The sequence below is a fragment of the Schistocerca serialis genome, chromosome 3 (genome assembly GCF_023864345.2).
Source record: "Schistocerca serialis cubense isolate TAMUIC-IGC-003099 chromosome 3, iqSchSeri2.2, whole genome shotgun sequence".
Taxonomy (NCBI): domain Eukaryota; kingdom Metazoa; phylum Arthropoda; class Insecta; order Orthoptera; family Acrididae; genus Schistocerca; species Schistocerca serialis.
The window spans coordinates 797,861,465-797,881,050 of NC_064640.1; positions in this window are offsets into that span (position 1 = coordinate 797,861,465).

Consider the following 19,586-nt stretch of genomic DNA (forward strand, 5'->3'; position numbering starts at 1 on the left):
CAATTTACTGTCAGTAAACAACAGTTTCATTCACTTACAGAAGGTGCTCAATAAGACAGCCACCAACTTCGAGCCGGCCGCGGTGGCCGTGCGGTTCTAGGAGCTTCAGTCTGGAACAACGTGACTGCTACGGTCGCAGGTTCGAATCCTACCTCGGGCATGGGTGTGTGTGATGTCCTTAGGTTAGTTAGGTTTAAGTAGTTCTAAGTTCTAGGGGACTGATGACCTCAGATGTTAAGTCCCATAGTGCTCAGAGCCATTTGAACCATTTTTGAACCAACTTCGATACAGGTTGTGTATTGCCTTATGATATGTTCCCAAACCCTTTAAAAGATTCCTGGCATATCACGAATAAATCCAACTGCTACATTTATTTATGCCACAAAATCTTGTGGTGACTCCACGCGTGTCTCGTATATCAGAGTTTTCATGTACCCCAAGAAACACAAATCCAGTGGTGTTATGCCACGCGAGTAAGATGCCAATGGTTCGACACGTCACCATCAGGCGATACACAAAATGTATGGAGACTGGTGGCAGTCATATTGAGCCACTTCTTTAACTAAGTTAAAGTGGTGTTTACTGACAGTAATGTACATTGCTCCTTTACTCCTTCCCTAGCTTGCGTGGTTCGAACTGTCTACGCCTTCCTCCACATTTCAGAGACGCTAGCACGCAAGCGAAGCGTTTTCTAAGAGAGTTTATTACCAAAATTTGCTCGCATGTTATTCATCTACCAACCACCACGCCTTGTAACATACCTTTTGATACACTCTGCATACAGGTTGGTCAGAAACAGTCTGTAAAACCTTGTAAGGGTGTTGCAGGGTAGGTTGTGCTGAGAAGTAATTGTTAAGAAAAAAATTCGATACGGTGCGCCGTGTCCGATTTAATTAGCATTGAAGTTAGCCGTTCAGGACGTTCCGCGCGGAAATTCAAGCAACTCGCCAGAGACCTTCAGTGTTAGTTCTCATAGCGTAGATGATAGCGCACGTGACTGCTCAGCTCAGCTCGTGTTCGATACTTACTATCGTCCCATATCCAATTTTTCTATCGCTCTCTTGTTAGGTTTTAGAAAACCAAACGAAGTACACGTTTGGCGACACCGTCTCTGGCGAGCCGCTTGAATTTGCGCGCTCAGCGGCCTGATTGGCTAACTTCGGTGCTAATCAACTCGGAAACGGCGCAACATATAGAACTTTTTCGTAACAATTATTTCTCAGCACAACCTACCCTTAAACACCCTTACAAGCTTTTCAGACTGTCTCTGACCACCCTGGATATGATGTATGCAGCTTGTAACTACACTGCTGGCCACCGTAAATGCAACACCCTGAAGGAAGCATCCGAATCAAGTGAAATTTACACCATGGGTTTACAGCGATGAGATATGCAACTGATTAGAATTTCAGCGCAGACGCACATCACGCGCGCCTGTGGCGCCACCTCATAGCGCCATTTAAGGCTTGGCGATTTCGACGAGTGTACGTTCGGCACGTGTGTTTACCTTGTGGTTGTTTCACAAGACGATCAGTTATGCCTCGTAGACAACAGCGAATATCGTTTGATCAGGTATCCGAGTTCGACAGAGGAAGGATAGTGGCTTACCGAGATTGTGGATTATCATACAGAGAAATCGCTAGTCGTGTTGGACGAAACCAAACAACTGTAATACCGATATGTGACCGTTGGATGCAGGAGGGTACGACGGACCGACGTGGTCGATCGCATTCACCTCGGTGCACCACTGCACGTGCTGATAGGCAAATTGTGCGCATGGCAGTGACGGATCGCTCAGTGACATCCCGAACCATAGCACAGCACTTTGCGTCTGTAACGCATCATCCAGTGTCTGCGCGTACCATTCGACGCCGGTTACAGCAGAGTGGTCTGTCCGCAAGACGTCCATTGCTTCGTCTACCATTGACGCAGAACCACAGACGTCTCCGTCGCCAATGGTGTGATGACAGACGGATGTGGACGGCAGAATGGAATGACGAGGCACGCTTCTGTCTGCAGCACCACGATGGTCGGATTCGAGTGTGGAGACACCGTGGAGAGAGGATGCTGGACAGCTGCATTATGCACCGCCACACTGGTCTTGCACCGGGTATTATGGTATGGGGCGGTATTGGATATTACTCTCGCACGCCTCTAGTACTCGTTGCCGGTACTTTAAATAGCCGGCGCTACATATCCGAGGTGCTGGAGCCAGTTGTCCTTCCTTACCTTCAGGGCTCGGCCACAGCCATATTTCAACAGGATAATGCGCGACCACACGTGGCACGCATTGTCCAAAGGTTCTTCGTCAATAACCAGATTGAAGTGCTTCCCTGGCCGGCTCGCTCTCCGGATCTTTCGCCGATAGAGTGACCCAGATTACATCCCCAGCTGCCACACCAGATGATCTTTGGCAACGTTTGGAAGCTGCTTGGGCTGCTGTACCCCAGGAACACATCCAACGTCTCTTTGACTCAATGCCGAGACGTGTGGCAGCGGTGATCTCCAACAATGGCGGCTACTCTGGCTACTGATTCTGGCAGGAACCACATGTCACAGACGTCTGTAAACGTAATCATTTGATACTTGGTCAACATGTTATCTACAAAATAAATTTTGTTGTGCTACCTCTTGTCTTTCTTGGTGTTGCATTTACGGTGGCCAGCAGTGTAATTTACATCGTCAAATTGTGCGAGAACAATGTCGCCTTTCTTCCAAATACCCCTTTCATTTCTCTGAGCATCAACGCTACACTTTCGTACGCAATACTGACGCCGTATGATCTTCTCAGCGCTTGGCTGAATTACTTCGACGTCTGCTGGTAGCCCCACTTGATAAGGACTGAAATCTCATGAGCAGGATTTGAGGATAGGTCACCCTAGTGCCTACTATATTGTTCTCTTAAATCATGTACTGCGCTTTTCTAGATTATTTCGAGCAGGCCCAACTCGTCCCGTCGCCACCCCTCTTTTTGATCCATTTCATACCACTTTGTAACATCATCCCTACTTACTTACACCATATTACAGAAGTTTATCCAGTGATCCTCTACTCAGATGCTATCAATTACTGCATGCAATTTTTTCATAATAAGATGTGGAGAATCGTAGGTTCAAAATGAGTTAACCATAGTCACTACAAAATGAAAAACTTTCTACCTCTGCTGGCCAAATCTGGACACAAAATTTTCTTCCGCCAACAGCGCTCGAACTGGTCACCACTAGCTTGAGCGCCACCGCATTTCTGAGAATTGCCGACCTCCGCTATAATTAGTACCAGCAGCAACCACAACTTTATGAACAACTTTTGGGGATGGTTCAGACATTTTGGCTGAGTTATTTGATATGAGGGGTGTATGGTTTCCAGACCCCTAATCTCAAGTAATTAAGTTATGTGTTGAAGCTTAACATAGCCTTGCTCCATGACATACTGGTTAGACATATTTCAAATAAAAATTATATACTAAGAAAACACTATTTATTTACAGTATCTGTGCGAAACATGCAAAAACTACACAGCAATGTATAACCGCCTGTCGCTCTCACTGCAGCATTACAGATTACTGGCTTCTGTGTATTATGCCAGCAACTTCCTGCAACAAAACGCAGTGTGTGCAATAAGCCACAGATGGAATGTTTATTATTACGAGATACTCAAATAATCAGTGAAGTGGAAAATGGACTGAAAACAGCTGAAAAGCATTAAATTATAAAATTCAGTAATAATGTTCGCTTTGAATGAGATTACAACACAAGCGTTCGTTTATGTTGCTTAAGGTCACTCTACAGCTGTGTATTCCTAAATATTGTTCCTATCTCAGGGGGAGAAAGCTATCGGTAAGAATTGCATTACCAGACATTGAAGTTAGTGTAATCCAGTGTCAACGAATTCTTATGCTTTAGTTCCCGTGCACATATCTTCTCGTAGGATTTGTTATTTGTACCAGAAGTCACCTAAAACTAAGTGAAGCGCGTAGTCAGTAAACATTATATAGAAGTATAAAACGCATTTTAGTAAAATATTCATCTACATCTACATGGATATTCTACATATCACATTTAAGTGCCTGACAGAGGATGCATCGAACCACCTTCACCAAAATTCTCTATTATTCCAATGTCGTACAGTGCGCGAAAAACAGTGCGAGCTCTGATTTCCATTATTTTATTGTCATGATCGTTTCTCCTTATGTAGGTCGGTGTCAACAAAATACTTTCTCATTCGGATGAGAAAATTGGTGATTGAAATTTCGTGAGAAGATTCTGCCGCAATTAAAAACCCCTTTGTTTTAATTATGTCCACCCCAAATCCTATATCATTTCAGGGACACTCTCTCCCCTGTTTCGCGATAATACTTCTTTGAACTTTCTCGATATACTCCGTCAATCCTATCTGGTAAGGATCCCACACCGCGCAGCAGTATTCTAAAACAGGACGGACGAGCGTAGTGTAGGCAGTCGCTTTAGTAGATCTGTTACATTTTCTGAGTGTCCTGCCAATAAAACTCAGTCTTTGCTTAGCCTTCCCCACAACATTTTCTGTGTGTTCCTTCCAAATTAAGTTGTTTGTAATTGCAGTTCCTAGGTATTTAGTTAAATTTACGGCCTTTAGACTTGATTGATTTATCGTGTAACCGAAGTTTAACGGATCCCTTTCAGCCCTCATGTGGATGACCTCACACTTTTCGTTATTTAGGGTCAATTGCCAATTTCTGCGCCATACAGATATCTTTTATAAATCGTTTTTCAATTATTTTTGATCTTCTAATGACTTTAATAGTCGATAAACGGCAGCATCATCTGCAAACAACTTAAGACAGCTGCACACATTGTCTCCTAAATCCTTTATATAGAGAAGGAACAACATAGGGCTTATAACACTACCTTGGGGAACTCCGGAAATTACATCTGTCTTACTTGATCACTTTCTGTCAGTTACTTCGAATTGTGACCTCTCCGACAGGAAATCATGAGTCCAGTCACATAACTGAGACGATATTACATAAGTGTGCAATGTCACTGCAAGGCACTTGTGTGGTACAGAGTCAAAAGCGTTCTGGAAATCTAGAAATACGGAATCAATTTGAAATCCCTTGTCAATAGCACTCACACTCTTGTGTGTAAAGAGTTAGTTGAGCTTCACAAGAATGATGTTTTCTAAATTCGTGTTGACTGTGTGTTACTAGACCGTTCTCTTCGAGGTAATTCATAATGTTCGAACACAATACATGTTCCAAAATTCTGCTGCATATCGACGTTAATGATATGGGCCTGTAATTTAGTGGATTACTCCTACTCCCTATCTTGAATATTGGTGTGACCTGTGCAACTTTCCAGACTTTGGGTACGGATCTTTCGTCGAGCGAACGGTTGTATGTGATTGTTAAGTATGGAGCTATTGTAGCAGCATACACTGAAAGGAAACTAACTGGTATAGAGTCTGGACCGAAAGACTTGCCTTTGCTAAGTAATTTAAGTTGCTTCACTACTCCGAGGATATTCGCAATTATATTATAGAAAGAGCAGAATGATTTGCACTTTTATGCAGGTACTGTTTCCAATAGTCTCCCAACGGGAATATAAAGCCTGACTGATTGACTCGTTTTATTCTCTTCAAGAAATGTATTGAGCAGTTAATTAATTTCGAAGTGAAGTACGACCCATTCATATATAGTATGAACTCTGTAGCTTCCCGTTTTTAATCAGTATACTGTGAACTTTATCCACTGTAGCTCACTTCGTGGCTAACTATCGTTGGGACAGATGCAAGAAAATAAATATATAAAAAATTGTAGAGGTGCTGTGGTGAAGCATGAAATAATTTTTAATGTTGTCATTCAGTTTTTTACCATGTATAGAACAAAGGGACATCATAAATTTTAATACGTCATTACCGAAGTTGTAGACAATGGGATTTCGAAGTGTCGAGGTTAATGTTTAATGTAGGACCCAGATGGTCCACTGTACTGACTTCTCTTTGTACTGTGATGAACTAGAAACTGTCTTTCTAACGCGATCTGGGTTTTACTTCAAGCATTGGGGTACATTTATACTAACGACTTTAAGAGTACACACAAACAGAAGTAGGTCTACTAAGTTCCTCTTAATGAATTCATTAATATTTACATCACCTAATACACAGACAAAATCGATACATTTTTAAATTTATTTACAAGGAAAAGTGAATACGGCTCGCGCGAGATCGCGTTTCTAAACAGAGGACTTGTTTATATTGTACACTCCTGGAAATGGAAAAAGGAACACATTGACACCGGTGTGTCAGACCCACCATACTTGCTCCGGACACTGCGAGAGGGCTGTACAAGCAATGACCACACGCACGGCACGGCGGACACACCAGGAACCGCGGTGTTGGCCGTCGAATGGCGCTAGCTGCGCAGCATTTGTGCACCGCCGCCGTCAGTTTCAACCAGTTTGCCGTGGCATACGGAGCTCCATCGCAGTCTTTAACACTGGTAGCATGCCGAGACAGCGTGGACGTGAACCGTATGTGCAGTTGACGGACTTTGAGTGAGGGCGTATAGTGGGCATGCGGGAGGCCGGGTGGACGTACCGCCGAATTGCTCAACACGTGGGGCGTGAGGTCTCCACAGTACATCGATGTTGTCGCCAGTGGTCGGCGGAAGGTGCACGTGCCCGTCGACCAGGGACCGGACCGCAGCGACGCACGGATGCACGCCAAGACCGTAGGATCCTACGCAGTGCCGTAGGGGACCGCACCGCCACTTCCCAGCAAATTAGGGACACTGTTGCTCCTGGGGTATCGGCGAGGACCATTCGCAACCGTCTCCATGAAGCTGGGCTACGGTCCCGCACACCGTTAGGCCGTCTTCCGCTCACGCCCCAACATCGTGCAGCCCGCCTCCAGTGGTGTCGCGACAGGCGTGAATGGAGGGACGAATGGAGACGTGTCGTCTTCAGCGATGAGAGTCGCTTCTGCCTTGGTGCCAATGATGGTCGTATGCGTGTTTGGCGCCGTGCAGGTGAGCGCCACAATCAGGACTGCATACGACCGAGGCACACAGGGCCAACACCCGGCATCATGGTGTGGGGAGCGATCTCCTACACTGGCGGTACACCACTGGTGATCGTCGAGGGGACACTGAATAGTGCACGGTACATCCAAACTGTCATCGAACCCATCGTTCTACCATTCCTAGACCGGCAAGGGAACTTGCTGTTCCAACAGGACAATGCACGTCCGCATGTATCCTGTGCCACCCAACGTGCACTAGAAGGTGTAAGTCAACTACCCTGGCCAGCAAGATCTCCGGATCTGTCCCCCATTGAGCATGTTTGGGACTGGATGAAGCGTCGTCTCACGCGGTCTGCACGTCCAGCACGAACGCTGGTCCAACTGAGGCGCCAGGTGGAAATGGCATGGCAAGCCGTTCCACAGGACTACATCCATCATCTCTACGATCGTCTCCATGGGAGAATAGCAGCCTGCATTGCTGCGAAAGGTGGATATACACTGTACTAGTGCCGACATTGTGCATGCTCTGTTGCCTGTGCCTATGTGCCTGTGGTTCTGTCAGTGTGATCATGTGATGTATCTGACCCCAGGAATGTGTCAATAAAGTTTCCCCTTCCTGGGACAATGAATTCACGGTGTTCTTATTTCAATTTCCAGGAGTGTAGATCAAGATTCGAGCAGTACAGTACGCTAGCTGTAATTTAGTGAGTATTGCCTATTTCAGCAAAATCCCCATCGAAGAAATGAGGTCTACAATTTTTAATGACTTAAAACGTTTCCACGGATGTTCTTACTGCAGTCCGGCCGACGGATGTATATATTAGCAGTTTTGGTGTTACAGCTATTACAGTACGAGTCAAATAATTCTAAACTTACGCAGAGAGCGCCCCTTTCTTACCTGTTATTTTACTTTCAAATTAAGATCTGTATATGATGTTTCTGTATTGGAGACTAGGTCACACTAAGCCACCTACGATTTGCTACGAGTAATATGCATCTCGTCCAACAACATCTTTTCAGACTGTCAAAGTCAGTTTCGAGCAGAAGTTGTAAAGGGAAATTGATCACAAAGCACATGAAGTATTGGTCATCTTCAGCGTTCCTTCCATTGATGGTTTCCAGTAGCCCTGTCTTAGGTATTGTCCATAGATAATATGTTTTCCAATGGTTTGAAAGTGGTCTGTACTATCACCTAGTATTACCTAGTAGTGTATGCCGTTTCACCCTGTTAAACTAGAAATTACTTAATCCACAGGAAAACAGAAAGTGTATGTGCAACAGGGACAGAGCAAATCAAAATAACGCGCCAGTAAGAGAGCATGCCCAGATGGTTAGAAAATGCGAGTAAGTAATTTGTACATATATTATTAAATGTAAAAAGCAGTTTTGTCAGATGCTGAATAAATGTTTTGTGAAGTGGCTCTTGGCACTCACTTTTCTGACACACATTTCTCAGACATTACAGAGAAATGTCGAAAATGTAAGAGAGCAGGCCAAACAGTTCTCCACCTCGCACCGAGAGTGCATTAAAACTTTTTGTTGTATTGGTACACGTTGCCCAAAAACGTTAGTGGGAGTCAACCTCGTCTACGAAAGAGTATTGTTTGTGGGGTTTTCTAAAGCAGTCGTTCTGTGTGAATTGTGTTTCAAATGGAAAAACTGCAAAACCATACTATCATTTTTTATACTTTATACCCAATGAAAATTCACCCAAAGTTGGTGAAGTTTTACTTTTTAACATTTAGAAAAAGAACATCCATTTCAAACTTTGCCGTACTTCTTGAGAATATTATGCATGTGATGGACCTTCCAAGACAGCAATCATAAATGGCCACGTAGAGAAAGTGCTCAATACTTTGCTGGATGATTAGTGATTAAAGTAGATCAGATCGAGACGATATCGTGCGATATAAAAGAAACTTAGGTATGCCCCAGGGGAATGTACACGGTAGACCTATTTACTTAATGTATAACTGATCTGGTCGACAACATAGGAAGTACTGTGAGGATGTTGGCAGATAATGCTTTCCTATATGAGAAAGTCGCAGCGCTAGAAATTTGTAGCGAAATGTAGTAAGAACTGTAGATGATCGACCTCTTGGGGACAAACTGGCAGTTGACCATCAACGTAAATACATGCTACGTGTTGCAAGTAACAGGTGGAAAAACACATTAGTAATAGATTAAACGACTGATGATAAATCACTGGAAATATAACAACTGTAAAATATCGTGGATTATGCCTCCGAGACGATCTAAAGCGGGACGACCACCTAAAGGAAAATCAGATGTCAAACAGTGTTTCATTGGAAGACTCCTAAAAAAGGAAGTATACCGCGAAACTTTCGTTGACCTATTGTTGAGTAATGCGCATCACTAAAGACTCTTACGGGCTGGGATAAAGAGAATAAACAAAGATCATCCAATGATAGCGCCACAGATATGTTCTTTAAACTCCTGTGAGAGAAGCAACAAACAAGACTTTTAAGTCACGAGATGGTTCGCTGATAAAATTCAAAGACGGTGCGCTCCAAGAGGTCAGGCAACATATTGTTTCATCCCACAGGCGACTTGTGAAATAATCATGACAGGAAAATCAGAGAAACTAGAACTCAGACCGAGGTTTGCTTAATACCGTTCTTTCCGCTTACCACTCCTTAACGAAACACGGAAGGAGGAAAACTATCGTTGAACCTGAAGTACCCTCCATCACACATCGAAACCTGACTTAAGACGTATAAGAAGTAGATTTAGAAATAGCTAACGTCATAGAAATATAAAAGTAGGTAGTAGTACTTCTGCTGTTGTTGTTGTTGCTGTGGCCTTCAGTCTATTCCGTGCAAGCCTCTACATCTCTGTGTAACTACTACAAAATACACCCACTTGAAATTGCTTACATTATTCGAGCCCATGTCTCCCTCTACAGTATTTTTATTACCCACGTTTCACCGCACTGTCCTTGATTACCAAATTAATTGCTGCTTGATACCCCAGTTTGTTCTTATAAACCTCTCGTCTATTTTATTCACGTTGCGCCACAAAGCTCTCTTCTCTTCGACTGTTAACAGTAGCACTTGATCAGATATCTGATCTATACGTAAAACGCCAGCATTTTTCTGTAGCACCACATCTCAAGACTCTCTTCTCTTATTACCTGTACTGTTTATCGTTCACGTTTCGATTCCATATAATGCAACATGCAAATATTTACATGACCTATTGCCAACCAGTCTGACTAAGACTGAACAAACGGCACACTTTTAACAATATTCTATATTGTTGTTGTCTTTGGTTCGAAGACCAGTTTCATGTAGCTCTCCACTTTAGTTCATCCTGTGCAAGGCTCTACACGTCTCTACACAACTATTGAAATCTACATCCATTTAAACCTGTTTACTGTATTCATGTCTCGCTCTCCATCACAATTTCTAGCCCTTCTTCTCCCTCACTCTTCCTTCCGTTATCAAACCGACGATTCATTAATGCCTCAGGATGTAACATTATTACCTATCAACCGATTCCTTGTTTTGCTCAAGTTGTACCACTTTTTTTTCTCTCCCCAACTCGATTCAGTAGCTTTGCATTAGTTATCCGATCTATGCAACTACATTTCATCATTCTTCTGTAGGACCACATTTCAAAAGCTTCTATTCTCTTCTTGTCTGTACTGCTTATCGCTCATGCTTCACTCCCGTTGAAGGCTACACTCCATACAAATATCGTCAGAAAAGATTTCATAACACTTAAATTTATATCAGATGTTAGCAAATTCCTCTTTTACGGAAATGACCTTCTTGCTATTACTGGCCTGTATTTTATATCCTCCATACTTCAGCCATAATCATTTGTTTTGTTGACCGAATGGCAAATTTCGTCTAATACTTTTAGTTGTCATTTCCTACACCGTGAGACCGTGCTGAAAAGTAACGCCTCTGAACTTTTTACGTGTAAGCTCTTATAGCTTTTTTAAATGGTGTGTAACGTAAGTTTCTTCTGCGTTACTAAAGGCTTTCTGATTCATTTCTTCTTTATACATATTCGATCTTCTGCCCTTTTCACTATTTCCTCTCTCAAACTTATCAGTTTATCTTCTATTGTATTCTTTTCGCCAGTTGAATTCAATCGTTGCATAATACTCCCTTTGAAATTCTCAAAAACTTTGATTCTTTCAATATATCCAGGCCCAACTTTCTTGAGTTTTAAATGGGCCAAAATGGTTCAAATGGCTCTAAGCACTATGGGACTTAACATCTGAGGTCATCAGTCTCCTAGACGTAGAACTACTTAACTCTATCTAACCTAAGGACATCACACACAGCCATCCTCGTGGCACGATTCGAACCCGCGACCGTAGCAGCAGCGCGGTTCCGGACTGAAGCGCCTAGAACCGCTCGATCACAGCGGCCGGCTCTTGAGTTTTAACCTGCGGTTCGTAACAAGTAAATTATGATACTACATCTGCCCATGGAAATGTCTCACCGTTTAATATCTGATTTCGAAATCTCTGTCTTACCATTATATAGTCACTCTGACACATTCTAGTGTCTCAAGGTCTCCTCCACTTATACAGCCTTCTTTCAGGATTCTGAAGCCAAGTGTTAGCGCTGATTAAAATACTTTCTGTACAAAATTCTACCAGGCAAATTCCTCTTTCACTTTTATTTTTCTTTCTATTATTTTTCTTTCTGTTCCTTTTCTTGCTATAAAATTCTAGCCACACATCACAATTAAATTGACATCTCTCCTAAGTATCTGGATAATTTATCTTACATCACTATACATTATTATATCACTCTCATCATCATATGCTGATCTGGTACACACATAAACGTGAACTACTGTGATAGGCGTTGACTTTGTGTCTATCTTGGCTACTGTAATACATTCACTATGATGTTCGTAGCAGCTTACCCAAATTCTTGTTTTATTTATTATCAAAGTTCCTCCAGTAATACTCCTGTCTGATTTTGTATTTATAGCTCTATACTCATCTGAGTACACGAGCAAGGAGATCCGAATAGAGGACTTTTTTTACCTGTGGATTATTTTACTCATGTAGTAGAGCTACATGTACTCGGTAAGAATAACGCTGCAATTTCCCCTTGCTTTCAGCCGTTCGCAATGACAAGATAAAAACACCATTTTGGCTAATGTTATAAGAACACATCAGTCAATCATGCAGACTGTTTCTTCTGCAACTGCTGAAAACGCTGCTGCCGTTCTTTACGAATGACATTATCCGACCTCTTCAAGGATGTGTCTCCTAGGTTGCATCTACAGTTTGGCTATATGTATCGTTGAGGCCAAGTGGTTAGCATTGATTACCTTGCAGAGACTTAGACAATAACTGGCGAATTAAGCTCAAGTTCTGATGAACTGGAAGAAAAATTATGTACGAGGAGGGCTGCATTTCAAAAGAAAAGTATCAAAACCATACTCTTGTCCACAGAGTTGCTTTGGCAATGGGAACACTATCGGCTGTGAAGTAAGAATTGTTGGAATATTGACAAAATTCAGCCCCCATTCATCCGTCCCTACACCTAAGAAATTTGTGGCTGGCAATCTTTCTGAGACAGAAAACCAGTCTTGTGTACGGAACTATTCCAGTATTCGCATAAATTAATTTATGGAAACCACCGCAGAGAACCTAAATTAAGATGATCGGACAGAGATTTTGCTGCGCTACGACCGAATAAAAGCCGTATATTAACCACGACACGATCTCATTGCGCTGGGGCTATTCTTATCCTTGCCAGAACTACGTTAGCAACCATCACCAAACCAGACTGACCACTATATAGATTCGATTGTTGGTAGAACAATAATTGTCAATTAATGACTAACGATAGCGTCGTAAACTGAAACCGGCTCACAAGGAAAATAAACTGGCGGAAATGGAAAACGTTACGTATGAACACAATGAAGGAACCCTGTCAAACTCTAATATTTTGATGCCTATGTTTTTTTTATTAAAAATCCACCCACAAGCGAACTTTTTTCAGCTTTCCAGTCCAAAAAGTCATTATGACAAATGAGGAATGGTGTAAGTAAATTGGTGGCTATTGGGTCAGCATAACGTTACTGGAATATTTCCGGTGGAAATCGCAACACAGTATGTCCAGAGAATGTTCTCGTGTAGCCTATCGCCATCTTGCGGACATTGAGAAATGTCGAATCATTGGCATGAGGGACATGGGAACACCACACGGAAAGATCGCACAGATAAATGACTGCAGTATGATGACTGCAGAAATAGTGGTGATGAAATGACCTCAGGACAACGGTGTGACATTAAGAGTAGAAACGGTTCCTCCCCGAGGAGTTACACCACGAGAAAGATGTAGGTTTGTACCACTGGCTCTGACGAATAGGCTGATGACAACAGCTGAAATCTTGGCAGAGAGTACAAGCAGAGTGTCAACTCAAGCCGTCGCGAACGGATTACTGCAAACTGGGTTGAGATCTCGAGTTTTCCGACGGTATTGACCACTGACGGCATACTACAGAAGATAGGAGCTAACATGGTGTAGAACCAAGATCAACTGGACACTGAGCGCAGTATATGGTGTTCAGCGATGAGTATGACTTCTGTTTGTGGCGGCCAGGCCAACGCCAATGTCTCTGTAAACGACCAGGTGAGTTCACACGAAGCAACCATTCTCGATACCCATACGGCTCCAACTCCGGAATCATCGTGTGGGCAGCTGTTGGAGGCGACAAAAGGACTGATTTAGTATTTTTTGAAAGGAGGTTCAATGCTCGGAAGTACGAGGCGAAGACAGTAAACTCTGTTACAAGGCCCTTAATGTCCAGGGTAGCACATGGTGTATTCCACCACAATAATGCAAGGCATAGCACTGCAGTTCACACCACAAACGCTTCGAGGAAAGTACGGATCGTTGACTGGTCTACCTGTGATATGTGACCAACAGAGCATGTCTGCCAAGCGACGGACAGTATTATGCAATACTTTCATATTAGCCTCCAGAAAGCAGTCTTCATGAGCTGACATTATATTCTTCACTAAATTCCTCACGATGACATTGTGAGAGCGTTTACTTCCATGCCACGACTAATAGAAGAGTGTATCACTGCCATGCGGATCACATCTCCTACTGATGTTGATGATGGACATCAGTTCCGAACGGAACGAAAGTTGACTAATTTACTACTATAAGGAACGATCAAATAGTTTCAGTTAGAAGGCCGTATCGTCCAAAATCCGTATGACAATCAGGCAAAATGACCTTGAGCACTGAGGGAGTCATTTCACCGACGCGTCAGATTGAAGATATCCATTAGGTAAATCACTGTTCTTGCCGCGTGAAGAAGTCCGTAACTACCTGCTGCACATCCTCATCAAATTGGAAACTTCGACCGTTTAAGGCATTTTTTAAGGAACCGAAGACGTGATAATCGCATGCGGAAAGATCACGATTATAGGACGGGAGCTCGAGTGTATCCTACTTGGATGAGTGGGGCCTCCCAGATCGACCGGCGTGTTGTGTCGAATCGCGACCAGTATAGAACTTAGCGCACCATTCCACAACGGTCGTTTTTCACAGGCTTGCAGCTCCACACACATTCTTCACTCTCTGATGGATGCCTACCCGTGTTTGTCTTTAGAAAGTCAAGAAAAGAATGTGGTATCGACAGCTACGATGTCATGGCTTAGGTACAAGTTCTTAGGTTGGCTCTACGACACCGACACTGGCGACAGCGCCCTCTAGCCGGCGCTGTGCAGCTCTACGAGCGCCGCGCTGGATTCTGCCCATTTGATTCCGAGTCGACGACCAAGCAACATTGTTTCTATTTCATAGTGGGCGAGCCACTTCAGATTTTGCTTGTGTAACTTTTATGAGCTTTGATACATCCGGCTTTGCACCTACGTGCTCCTCAGTGCAAAGTTAGGTGTTCACGTTATTATGTATTCAGTTAATATTGTGATATAGTAAAACCATCTCTGAGAGTAGTACTGAGAGATTTTTACCTCTCCTGCTCCTACTCGCTTCCTACATTCGGCCTACTCTTCAGTTTACAGGAGCAGACCCACGTGCCGCCTACCAGGCGGAATACAAAAAAGAAAGACACGAAAGCTACACTAGTTCTTTTGGCTACATGTCGGTGGTCATATACCCGCATTGGAGCACGGTGCACGTACGCTGCAGCAACGTCCTCAGACGCAAACTTTTTAACTCCTCCCTTGTACACTCCTGGAAATTGAAATAAGAACACCGTGAATTCACTGTCCCAGGAAGGGGAAACTTTATTGACACATTCCTGGGGTCAGATACATCACATGATCACACTGACAGAACCACAGGCACATAGACACAGGCAACAGAGCATGCACAATGTCGGCACTAGTACAGTGTATATCCACCTTTCGCAGCAATGCAGGCTGCTATTCTCCCATGGAGACGATCGTAGAGATGCTGGATGTAGTCCTGTGGAACGGCTTGCCATGCCATTTCCACCTGGCGCCTCAGTTGGACCAGCGTTCGTGCTGGACGTGCAGACCGCGTGAGACGACGCTTCATCCAGTCCCAAACATGCTCAATGGGGGACAGATCCGGAGATCTTGCTGGCCAGGGTAGTTGACTTACACCTTCTAGAGCACGTTGGGTGGCACGGGATACATGCGGACGTGCATTGTCCTGTTGGAACAGCAAGTTCCCTTGCCGGTCTAGGAATGGTAGAACGATGGGTTCGATGACGGTTTGGATGTACCGTGCACTATTCAGTGTGCCCTCGACGATCACCAGTGGTGTACGGCCAGTGTAGGAGATCGCTCCCCACACCATGATGCCGGGTGTTGGCCCTGTGTGCCTCGGTCGTATGCAGTCCTGATTGTGGCGCTCACCTGCACGGCGCCAAACACGCATACGACCATCATTGGCACCAAGGCAGAAGCGACTCTCATCGCTGAAGACGACACGTCTCCATTCGTCCCTCCATTCACGCCTGTCGCGACACCACTGGAGGCGGGCTGCACGATGTTGGGGCGTGAGCGGAAGACGGCCTAACGGTGTGCGGGACCGTAGCCCAGCTTCATGGAGACGGTTGCGAATGGTCCTCGCCGATACCCCAGGAGCAACAGTGTCCCTCATTTGCTGGGAAGTGGCGGTGCGGTCCCCTACGGCACTGCGTAGGATCCTACGGTCTTGGCGTGCATCCGTGCGTCGCTGCGGTCCGGTCCCAGGTCGACGGGCACGTGCACCTTCCGCCGACCACTGGCGACAACATCGATGTACTGTGGAGACCTCACGCCCCACGTGTTGAGCAATTCGGCGGTACGTCCACCCGGCCTCCCGCATGCCCACTATACGCCCTCGCTCAAAGTCCGTCAACTGCACATACGGTCCACGTCCACGCTGTCGCGGCATGCTACCAGTGTTAAAGACTGCGATGGAGCTCCGTATGCCACGGCAAACTGGCTGACACTGACGGCGGCGGTGCACAAATGCTGCGCAGCTAGCGCCATTCGACGGCCAACACCGCGGTTCCTGGTGTGTCCGCTGTGCCGTGCGTGTGATCATTGCTTGTACAGCCCTCTCGCAGTGTCCGGAGCAAGTATGGTGGGTCTGACACACCGGTGTCAATGTGTTCTTTTTTCCATTTCCAGAAGTGTAGCTATGTGATGAAAATTTTAACAAACTTTGAAAAAAATCTGACAGGATTCATGATGTAACACTTTCCAGTGTCTTCAGTGCAAATTCAGCTAATTTTCCATAGTTTGTGGTTTGATTTACACACTGATGCAATATTGGCTCTGAGCACTATAGCACTTAACCTCTGAGGTCATCAGTCTCCTAGAACTTAGAACTACTTAAACCTAACTAACCTAAGGACATCACACACATCCATGACCGAGTGATGCAATGTTCCTTGGTTTGTATTATTCAGACAAATTGTGGGGAGATTTTTTGAACAAAACTGTGGCCAATAATCCCTCACGCCTCCTCTTCTAGTCTAACTGTTTTGTTACTAGTTCCCTAACAAGCTCGTCCACAGTAGGACGTTCTTCTCCCATCTCCATTTGTTTTCTAATACAAAATTTCTTGTTCGAGGAGACCGATGCCTAATCAACTGTGCTTTAAACTGTCGCAGGTTCGCAGTTTTCCTGGAAGCCGCACGCAGCCTTAGCCTACGTTATCCAAGTTACCTCTGAGCGCGGCGTTTGCTCCCTGACGATATGCGGCCTCCGGTGTTTCCAAGGGACGGCCGCGCCTCACGATGGCCGGCAATAATGGCTCTGTAATTACGATTATGATTACGACTTTGTGTGCGTGCTGTAACATCATTAGTTTTGGCGGCAGCAGTCACCTTATGATCTTAATAAGCTTGATATTGTGTTCGATTTCACACCCTGACAGCATTTGAAGATCGGAAGTCGTCCGACGATCGTCCATTATTTTTTAGTCGCCGGGGGCAGAGTCATTTTTTTGTGTTGCTTCTTTTCCGTGTGCAAGTTAATTAAAATGAAGCATGTCTGCGGCAGTCGGGGGTGGCGGTGGCGTTAAAGGGGTCCTCTCCCACTCCCCTTCACCCGCCCCGAGCGCTGATGAATCGAGGGTAGCAGGCAGCGTCTTTGTCTGGGACGTGGCCGCCGCAAAATGCCACTGTCCTGCCCCGACGCCTTCCTGTCCATTCGCCGGGCGGCGTGGGCTCGGAAAATATTGCACCACACGACACGAAATCGGATGTAACACCCGTATACATGCATCTGTCCCACATGTTTTGTCTGCATTCAGTGAGACTAGTCACCTTTATATAGGACCACCCGTAGCATCCAAAACAGCAAAAATCTTCGAGAGCATCGATGTACAGAAAAGTCCTTCAACATTTTAAAATTCTATACTTCACGGAATAATAAAGGTAAAGAGGTAAAACTTGACGCACACTTGCTTGAAGTGACACGAGGTTTTATTTAAGCCAAAAAAAACTGCACCAAGTGACTCACAGATATCGCTTCATATGGTACTAGAGCAATAATTAGCATAACAGTTGATTTTTAGCAAAGATGATGTTCTTTATAACAAATGCTCAGTATGTCGGCCGTCATTTAGGGGAACTCGGGGCGGAACGGGATACTTAACGTTTAACAACTTCTATAAAATAAGGGAACACAAGGAAACACTTCTTAAAGTGTTAAAAAAACACCTTCTAGTGTAACGTAATGTACCTAATTTTAAAATCACTTAAAACAATACATTTTGCATTTTTTACAATTTTTCAAAGAAAGTCTTGCATATTTCGCGTTCCGCCCCACCCACGGGGCAGAATGGGATAAGGGTATTTTTTTGTTAAATTATTGCATAAACGTTGAGTTTGAATTACGAATATCGTACTAAACTATGACAAAATGTTTTATAACAGGCAATTCAGACTAAGGAATGTGTAATTTAAACAATTAAAAAGTCATTCTTCAAAATAAGAAAATATTTTAATGTCATTCTGAAAAATGTGCAATGCTTAATAACCACCAAGCCACTAACTACTAGCCCTTTCGACAATAGTCACAAATCAGTATTTCCTCTTTATCTTCACTGTCTATGCCAGCACATGAGTTGTGTGCCCACTCTGGCATGCGACACAGCCCTCATTAGAAACGGAGTAGAAGTCCCCACAGTAGAGACACTCAGCATCCTCTCTCTCTCTGATTCTCTCTTCTCCATCATCTTCTTCCTTTTATTTTTCTTAAGGTCTTTGATGTCCTCTGTTTTGGTTTTTTTGGGTGTACAGTTTGATATTTTTGCCTTAAGTTGCATTGCACCTGACGTCTCTGTCCTGACATTGTTCATAATTGTGCACCCTCCTCCTTTCTGTAGGCCTACTTTACGTGCGACAGCATTCTGCAGTTCCTTCTTATAAGAAGAATCTGTTAATATGACGGTTTTTCCTTTTCGTCTTGTAGTCCGCCGAGTATTTTGACAGATTAGTGGGATTGGAATGACTGCCTCGGGCGATATCTGGAAAGCTGAAAAAAAAAGGCTCAAATGGCTCTGAGCATCTGAGGTCATCAGTCCCTTAGAACTTAGAACTACTTAAAACAAACTAACCTAACGACAACACAGACCCATGCCCGAGGTAGGATTCGAACCTCCGACCGTAGCGTCCGCGCGGTTCCAGACTGAAGCGCCTAGAACCGCTCGTGGAAAGCTGAGTTGTTCGGCGAACGTAGCTGGTTGGGAGAGTCTGGCACGCATGAACATCCAGGCTGGGTTTGCTTTCTACTTGCAGCAAAATATGACGGAGCAGAACGGGACACTATCCCATTCTGCCCCGTCCCGTTCCGCCCCAAGAGCACTTTTGAGGTTAACAACTTTTATGGAGTGTAATAACTGACGTATTTAAACGCATTAAATAACTAAAGTATAACAAATGGCATGCACTTTAAGGGAATGTGTCATTTTAGGGTATACAATTAACAGCTTACCTGGCGTTGAAATTCACCAAACGTTAAAACAACGCAAGCGGTAACGTGACGGACAACAATTCACTTAGATCTCACACTTCAAACTAAATCAGAGTGTCTGCCCTCACTTCCCTTCCATTCGGAGAAATAGTTACATGTCCATACAACAGGT